The sequence below is a fragment of the Coregonus clupeaformis genome, unplaced genomic scaffold, assembly GCF_020615455.1.
Source record: "Coregonus clupeaformis isolate EN_2021a unplaced genomic scaffold, ASM2061545v1 scaf1953, whole genome shotgun sequence".
In the NCBI taxonomy this organism is placed as follows: Eukaryota; Metazoa; Chordata; class Actinopteri; order Salmoniformes; family Salmonidae; genus Coregonus; species Coregonus clupeaformis.
Window position 1 is genome coordinate 90,001 of NW_025535407.1, and position 9,523 is coordinate 99,523.

Sequence of the window (9,523 nt, forward strand, 5' to 3'; positions counted from 1 at the left end):
TAGTCAGTTTTACAAGGGCATGTTTGGCAGCATGAGTGAAGGAGGCTTTGTTGCGAAATAGGAAGCCGATTCTAGACTTAACTTTGGAAGATTTGAAAGATGTTCTCATGGTTGGTGCAATAACTATTACGCAATCTGGTTTTTACTATGTCTCTGTTGATCACATCCTCAACCGGTTCTCTCTCTATTGGTGATGAGGTCATGTCATCTCAGTGTTCTCCTTCTCTCTACCCTTTTCTGTCCCTCCCTCTCTCTCTCTCCCTTTCTATATCTCCCTCCCTCTCTATTTCCATCTCTCTCTCTGTCTCTCTCTCTCTCTCTCTCTCTATCTCTCTCTCTCCCCTCCCCTCTCTCCCTCTCTATATTTCCCTATCTATCTCCCTCTCTCTCCCTCTCTATATATCCCTCTCTATCTCCCTGTCTATCTCCCTCTCTCCTCTCTCCTCTCTCCTCTCTCCTCTCTCCTCTTTCCCTCCATCCTTCCCTCCCTCTCTCCTCTCTCCCTCTCTATATATCCCTCTCTATCTCCCTGTCTATCTCCCTCTCTCCTCTCTCCTCTTTCCCTCCATCCTTCCCTCCCTCTCTCCTCTCTCCCTCTCTATATATCCCTCTCTATCTCCCTGTCTATCTCCCTCTCTCCTCTCTCCTCTTTCCTCCATCCTTCCCTCCCTCTCTCCTCTCTCTCCCTCTCTATATATCCCTCTCTATCTCCCTGTCTATCTCCCTCTCTCCTCTCTCCTCTTTCCTCCATCCTTCCCTCCCTCTCTCCTCTCTCCCTCTCTATATATCCCTCTCTATCTCCCTGTCTATCTCCCTCTCTCCCTCTCTCCTCTTTCCCTCCATCCTTCCCTCCCTCTCTCCTCTCTCTCTCTCTCTCTCCTCTCTCCTCTCCCCTCTCCCTCTCTCCTCTCTCCTCTTTCCCTCCATCCTTCCCTCTCTGTCCCCTCTCTCCTCTCTCCTCTTTCCCTCCCTCCATCCTTCCTCCCTCTCTCTCTCTCTCTCTCTCTCTCTCTCTCTCTCTCTGTCTTTCCCCTCTACCCCTCTCCCTCTCTGTGTGCCAGGTCTTTTGTGTGACAGTAGAACAGGGCAGATGGAATGTAGGGTGAGTCCCAAACAGTACTCTATTTCCCTATGTAGTGCAGTATGTTAGACCAGGGCCATTGGGAATAGGGTGCCATTTGGGACCTGGGAATAGAGGTATTATGTATGCATGGTCTCCGTCTGCTCTGCTCTGCTCAACGCTTAGTTACGCAGGCTTTGTCAAGCCCACAACACACACAACGGCTCTTTATCTGATATTATCTAGGAGAGAGAGAGAGAGAGAGAGAGACAGAGAGACAGAGAGAGAGAGAGAGAGAGAGAGAGAGACAGAGAGAGACAGAGAGAGAGACAGAGAGAGAGAGAGAGAGAGACAGAGAGAGAGAAGAGTGAGAGGAGAGAGAGAGAGACAGAGGCAGAGAGACAGAGAGAGAGAGAGAGAGAGAAGAGAGAGAGACAGAGAGAGAGAGAGAGAGAGAGAGGTGAAAGGTGTGAGAGAGAGATAATTTTTTAGAGAGGCTCAGTAGCCAAGTCACTGGTTGTATCCCAAATGGCCTATTCCCTATATAGTGCACTACTCTTGCCCTTAAAAGTCTCTGGTTAAAAGTAGTGCACTATATAGGGAATAGGGTGCCATTTGGGACGAAGTCACTGATGTTTAAAGACTGATTACAGTCTCTGTCATTAGATGACTCCATCTACTGTTAGAGAATGGTACTGAACAGAGACAGAGAGAGAAATAAATGGCAGTGTATAGTAGTATCACAAACAAAAAGAACAGTAACCCCCCCCCATGTTCTGTTTCCCATGATGTCATGCCGAGTTTGTCCAATCCACATGTTCTCCACCACCACCACCAGCTGTGTGTGTGTGTGTGTGTGTGTGTGTGGTAGAGAAGACAGTCAATTCCTCCTCCTTCCAGTAAAGTCCCAGTCTGAACGCAGTTGAAGGAGCAGCCACTCTCAGGCTGTGTGATGCCTGCATGAACGAGTGTGTGTGTGTGTGTGTGTGTCCGCTTTCATGTGTGTGTTTGCAGTGGCATTGATTATACCATCAACCATTAAAAGCACCATGTCCTAACCCCTTACCCTCAGGCAAAGACAGGGATAGAGACGGAGACAGAGACAGGAGGAGAGAGAGGGACAGAGGAGGCAGTTTCAAATCTCACCAGAAGAGGCCGCCACCACCTCTCTTGAAACCCCCTCCTCCCCCTCCTCCTCGCTCTCGTAAATCCAAATCCCCCTCGCGCCCCAACCGAGCCAGGCTAGATGTGGACCGGGTTGAAACCCGCTCCACACTTGAAGATTCCGGGAGGTTCCGTGACCTCCGAGATTCCAAGCTGGGACAGAACTGTGAGGGCGTGGCCTCGGAACTCTGTTGCCGTGGCGGCAGGGTGAGGACGGGCGTGTACCAGACTTCGAACTCCCGTCATTGGTCAGCGCTAAGAGCCAACCAGAGCAGAGATGGACTGGCAGAAGCCAATCGGCAGAGAGACGGATCGGCAGGAGCCAATCGGGAGAGAGACAAAGCGCGGCGGACAGAAGCAGGTTTAAGGCCACATTTGTCTGAGCATAGAGTTAGATTCTGTAGAATGGACGCTCCCTGGTCAAAGACACCCTTTAATGGCAGGACCAGCGGACATATTGGATGCTTTGTCTACCATTTGGAATGTTGTCTTATTAATTGATGCTCATCACCAAGGTTGGGGTCAATGGATATTAAAAATCATGAATTTAACCCATTGTTTTCTATTCCAGCCTCATGAATATCTGTTGTTGCTATAGAGACTGCTCATGTGTACGATAAAGCAAGTCTGTATAGATATTGTGGTATAGAAAACTACTGTAACTGACTATAGATATTGTGGTATAGAAAACTTCTGTAGTTGACTACAGTGTCTTCAGAAAGCATTCATACCCCTTGACTTATTCCACATTTTGTTGTGTTACAGCCTCAATTCAAAATGGATTAAATTAAAATACACCTGGATTGTAAAATATTTGCACATTATTCTTTTTAAAATTCTTCAAGCTCTGTCAAGTTGGTTATTGATCATTGCTAGAGAACCATTTTCAAGTCTTGCCATAGATTTTCAAGCCAATTTAAATCAAAACTGTAACTAGGCCACTCAGGAACATTCAATGTTGTCTTGATAAGCAACTCCAGTGTAGATCTGGCCTTGGGTTTTAGGTTATTGTCCTGCTGAAAGGTGAATTTGTCTTCCAGTGTCTGTTGGAAAGCAGACTGAACCAGGTTTACCTCTAGGATTTTGCCTGTGTTTAGCTCCGTCCCGTTTATTTTTATCCTGAAAAACTCCCCAGCATTTGCCGATGACAAGCATACCCATACCATGATCAAATAAAATAAAATATAAAAAAATTGGTCACATGCGCCGAATACAACAGATGCAGACATTACAGTGAAATGCTTACTTACAGCCCTTAACCAACAGTGCATTTATTTTTAACAAAAAATGTACAAATAAAACAACAACAAAAAAAGTGTTGAGAAAAAAAGAGCAGAAGTAAAATAAAATAACAGTAGGGAGGCTATATATACAGGGGGGTACCGTTGCAGAGTCAATGTGCGGGGGCACCGGCTAGTTGAGGTAGTTGAAGTAATATGTACATGTGGGTAGAGTTAAAGTGACTATGCATAAATAATGCAGCCACCACCATGCTTGAAAATAATGAGGCAGTTACTCAGTGATGTGTTGTGTTGGATTTGCCCCAAACATAACTCTTTGTATTCTGGACATAAAGTTAATTTCTTTGCCACATTTTTTGCAGTTTGACTTTAGTGCCTTATTGTAAACAGGATGCATGTTATGGAGGAAAAAAAATTCTGTACATGCTTCCTTCTTTTCACTCTGTCAATTAGGTTAGTATTGTGGAGTAACTACAATGTTGTTGATCCAACCTCAGTTTTCTCCTATTACATCCATTAAACTCTGTAATTGTTTTAAAGTGAGTGGCGCAGTGGTCTAAGGCACTGCATCGCAGTGCTAACTGTGCCACTAGAGATCCTGGTTCGAATCCAGGCTCTGTCGCAGCCGGCCGCGACCGGGAGACTCATGGGGCGGCGCACAATTGGCCCAGCGTCGTCCAGGGTAGGGGAGGGAATGGCCGGCAGGGATATAGCTCAGTTGATAGAGCGTGGGTTCGATTCCCACGGGGGGCCAGTATAAAAAGATATGTATTCACTAACTGTAAGTCGCTCTGGATATGAGTGTCTGCTAAATGACTAAAAAAACAAAAAATAAAAAATAATTACCATTGGCCTCATGGTGAAATTCCTGAGTGACTTGTTAAGCACATTTTTACTCCTGAACTTATTTAGGCTGCGATAACAAAGGGGTTGAATACAGTGTAGGCCAGTGACAAAAATAAACTCAATTTAATCCATTTTAAATTCAGGCTGTAACACAACAAAATGTGGAAAAAGTCAAGGGGTGTGAGTCCTTTCTGAAGGCCCTGGAAACCATGTATATGCATATGAATGGTTGTTTGGAGTCGTACCCTCATATGATCTCTGGACCAACTACCATCAGAGATCCTCAACCAGCACAACCACATTGATGGTCTGTGTTACACTCAGAGAAGACTTCTGACTGAAATATCAATGTTACTTCAGTTCAGTCATTTACTCCTACACACACACACACACACACTTTATTAATATCACTGTTTAGTGTTCAGTTGTCTGTTTATTGGAGGTAAACTGATATTATTGATATGAATAAAATCACAATAGTTTCTTTATTTCACTGTGTTTTTGGTATTTTGTAGTTTATTAGGATCCCCATGTATAATAGCATAAACCTTAACAGAGGTCTGTAGTGTGTCATTTTCTTCTTGTTAGACATAACCACTGAATACATCTCAGAATTCATAAAGAATAACCCACTGGCACAGACGCCAGTTCAAAGTCTAGTTTTCCCCCCACAATGAAATTCAGAGGAGGACTATGGATCTGTCTCCGTCCGTTCGTACGTTAGTACGTATGCTAGAAACACACAATATCTCAGACGCCACTGGGCTGATTTTAGACAAAACCTGGGTGAATGATGCGTCTAGCCATAGATCTGGTCTTTACGTAATTACACTGATTGACCACAGGGGGGTGCTATAGTAATCAACTGAAATTCCAAACTTTGAACAAGCACAGCTCCTGTCCTGTTTGAGCTGCATTATCCTGGGGGAAGACGTGTTACTGTTGCTTTGTTTGGATTTACATTTGGTTCAGTTGAAGCTCGCATCTGCTACAAGACCATGGTGCTTGCCTACGGAGCTGTGAGGGGAACGGCACCTCCGTACCTTCAGGCTCTGATCAGTCCCTACACCCAAACGAGGGCATTGCGTTCATCCACCTCTGGCCTGCTGGCCCCCTACCTCTGCGTGGAAGCACAGTTCCCGCTCAGCCCAGTCAAAACTGTTCACTGCTCTGGCACCCCAATGGTGGAACAAGCTCCTCACGACGCCAGGACAGCGGAGTCACTGACCACCTTCCAGAGACACTTGAAACCCCCCCCAAAAAAAACATATTGTAAAGTGGTTATCCCACTGGCTATAAGGTGAATGCACCAATTTGTAAGTCGCTGCTAAATTATTACTAACGTGAATTCAACAAAAAAATGTCACCATGTAAGTTTAAGTTAAAAGTTGGGTGGAAAAAAAGATGAAATCCCCTTATATTGATGACTTTTTCTAAATCCAATCAGTTTTCCACATCTTCACATAGATTTTTTTGGGGTTGAAATTATGTTGAAACAACGTTGATTCAACCAGTTTTTGCCCAGTGGGAAGATTAAGAAGTCGCTATTGACAAAAGACAATAGGCTATATCAGTCTATATCCCTGTCTAGCTGTAGAAATAGAATGAGTAGAACAGGCATCTATCTCATATCTCTATGGTCTAAGGCAGGGGTGGACTGGTCATCTGGCATTTCTGGCTAATGCCAGATGGGCTGGTCTATATGTAGCACAGTTGTTGCACAAAATTAAAATTATTTGGCAAAAAAAATGGGGGCCTCAAGGGAGTACATGGGCCGGTGTGTTAGAAATGCCAAGGCCGACTTCTGGTCCCAGTCCACCCCTGGATAAAATCTAGAAAAGCATGGCAACCCTATGAGCGAAGTGAAAGCTATGGTTGCTATGTCACTTTCATTTCATTGGTGACATTGTAAACAATCACCCCTGACACTGACTAACAACTGCGCCAACTATTGGCTGGCCCCTCGGTGGGTGGCTGGCCCCTTTCCCCGCCTGAGTGGCGTGTTTTCTGGGGGATAGAGTGGTGTGTGTGTGAGGGCCGCCGGTGGGGGGTGGGCGGCTAAAAAGTTATTTTGAAAGTGACCCCAACTGTCAGGAATTGGACGGGGCAGCGGGCACCCACACACGCAGCTGTTCTGAGCAATGTCAGAAGATGACGGATACAGTTGTAGTAGAGGGACAAGTTAAATTCAGAGATGGGAAAAAGGTTCTTATCACATTTATATCACAACTTAAAAAACGTTTCCGGAAGTTAAACGTTAATACAATAACGTGTGGATTTGACTGTTTGATGTATTTGCTTAAAACTTCTTTGCAGTGGAAGAGTCGTTGGGTCGCGTTGCGGAAGCCGTCCCCAGTCGCAGGTAGGCTACGAACCAACCAACCACTACTAAATGTAAAACGTCTCCAACGTTGTAAATTATATCTTGTTTTTCAACGGTTGAAATAATGCAGCAGTCTTTTAAATGTTTTACTGTAATCTTTCACCAATGAGATTTTCAGGAATTAAAGTAAGCGCGACTTGTTAATGTGACGTTTGGCGACACGCCAACCGGAGCGCATAGTGTAAATATCACATAACCACGGTTACACGTGTGGTGGGGATCGCGCAACACTTAACAAGTTATACCCTTATGTTTGATTAGACCTATTGCTTTTATCACTAACGCCTTGAGAAAGCTAGGCTATTTGGTTGAAAATATATATATATTTTTCATTTGTTTCAATGCTTAGGCTATTTACAGGACTTATTTGTGTACAAGCAACCAAGTCAGGATAGTTTTGCTACCTATGCTACGTATTTAAAGCCAAAGGCTTACATAAGAAGTATACCATATCATTCTGACTAATTGCTTTCACTGGTGTCTGTGTGTGTGTGTGTGTGTTTCAAATTGTATTCGTCCTATAATACGGGATACGCATAGTGTAGGCTACATCATCCAACGAAACTCTTCGTTGCAGGTTCCTTCTCAACAATGCAACAACAATAAGAAATAATAAAATACAAGAATAGGGAACAGAAAGTAAATGGCTCAGTAGAATAGAATAAACATTTTAGCATACAGCGCATTCTGAAAGTATTCAGACCCCTTCACCTTTTCCACATGTTATTATGTTACAGCCTTATTCAAAAAATGGATTAATCTACACAAAATACCCCATAATGACAAAGTGAAAACAAGTTTGCTAATGTATTAAAAATAAAAAACAGAAATAGCTTATTTACATAAGTATTCAGAACCTTTTCCTATGAGACTTGAAATTGAGCTCAGGTGCATCCTGTTTCCATTGATCATCCTTGAGATGTTTCTACAACTTGATTGGAGTTCACCTGTGGTCAATTCAACTGATTGGATATGATTTGGAAAGGCACACACCTGTCTATATAAAGGTCCCACAGTTGACAGTGCATGTCAGAGCAAAAGCCAACCCATGAGGAATTGTCTGTAGAGCTCCGAGACAGGATTGTGTCGAGGCACAGATCTGTGGGAGGGTGCCTCCATCATTCTTGAATGGAAGAAGTTTGGAACCACCAAGACTCTTCCTAGAGCTGGCCGCCCGGCCATTTGAGCAATTGGGGGAGAAGGACCTTGGTCAGGGAGGTGACCAAGAACCCGATGGTCACTCTGACAGAGCTCCGGAGTTCCTCTGTGGAGATGGGAGAACCTTCCAGAAGGACAACTATCTCTGCAGCACTCCACCAATCAGGCCTTTATGGTAGAGTGGCCAGACGGAAGCCACTCCTCCGTAAAAGGCACATGACAGCCCGCTTGGAGTTTGCCAAAAGGCACCTAAAGGACTCTCAGACCATGAGAAACAAGATTCTCTGGTCTGATGAAACCAAGATTGAACTCTTTGACCTGAATGCCAAGCGTCACGTCGGAGGAATCCTGGCACCATCCCTACGGTGAAGCATGGTGGTGGCAGCATCATGCTGTGGGGATGTTTTTAAGGGGCAGGGACTGGGAGACTAGTCAGGATCGAGGGAAAGATGAACGGAGCAAAGTACAGAGAGATCCCTGATGAAAACCTGCTCCAGAGCACTCAGGACCTCAGATTGGGGCGAAGGTTCACCTTCCAACAGGACAACGATCCTAAGCACACAGCCAAGACAACGCAGGAGTGGCTTTGGGACAAGTCTCTGAATGTCCTTGAGTGGCCCAGCCAGAGCCTGGATTTGAACCCGATCGAACATCTCTGGAGAGACATGAAAATAGCTGTGCAGCAACGCAACCTGACAGAGCTTGAGAGGATCTGCAGAGAAGAATGGGAGAAACTCCCCAAATACAGGTGTGCCAAGCTTGTAGCATCATACCCAAGAAGTCTCGGGGCTGTAATCGCTGCCAAAGGTGCTTCAACAAAGTACTGAGTAAAGGTTCTGAATACTTATTGTGACGTCACGAGAGGCTACACAGCTTTCAGCGGGATTGCTCAAGTAGTGCAAGGAGACAAGGTTCAAACAAAACAAGGATTTTATTATAGGTCTTGGGAAATTAACCGAAAATATAACAAAATTCTGTTCTCTTGTGGCTCTTTAAGGGTTAACAGTTCAGGGATGTCTCTTCCACATCCAGAATCATAATTCTCACTCGCTCAGATAACTTTTCCCCAGCCTTACTGTAGTCCACGTTGCAGCTAGTGGCCAACCCAGCAAAAAGTCCTTCCAAATGTCTCTCACGTATTTCCACAGGTGCATATATCCCAAGGTGAGTATTTCCCAAAGGTAAGTATCTCCAAATCCTTATATTCCTCATGGAAGTGGACGTGCAGCACTCTTGTCCTCCAGAGAGCCCAGGTTGGAGACTGTGTTTCTTCACCCCCCACACACTCCCTCAGTGTGTCTCTTCCCTTCCCAAACCTTCAGCTCATCAGCTCCTGATTTGTTTCAGCTGCGTGGGAAGACTGGCCATAGAGGGGTGGAGTTCCCGACCATACCAGCAGATGGAGCCATAGCTGTCTGGGTTTGCAGCCACCTCAGGGGGATGTAACGTCCCTCCAGGACACAGCCTCTCGTGACATCACATTATGTAAATGTGATATTTCTGTTTTTTATTTTTTAATGCTTTGTCATTATGGGGTATTGTGTGTAGATTGATGAGGGGGAAAAAAACAATTTAATCCATTTTAGAATAAGGCTGTAATGTAACAAAACGTGGGAAAAGTGAAGGGGTCTGAATACTTTCCGGACACACTGTAAGTATAATAATAGATGC

At 44.8% G+C, this 9,523-nt stretch overlaps 1 pseudogene; it reads left to right on the plus strand.

The window, feature by feature from the left end:
- The window catches only part of LOC123487977, a 63,965-nt pseudogene extending 61,629 nt beyond the window's left edge, over positions 1-2,336 (plus strand).
- The last annotated feature ends 7,187 nt before the right edge of the window (positions 2,337-9,523 follow it).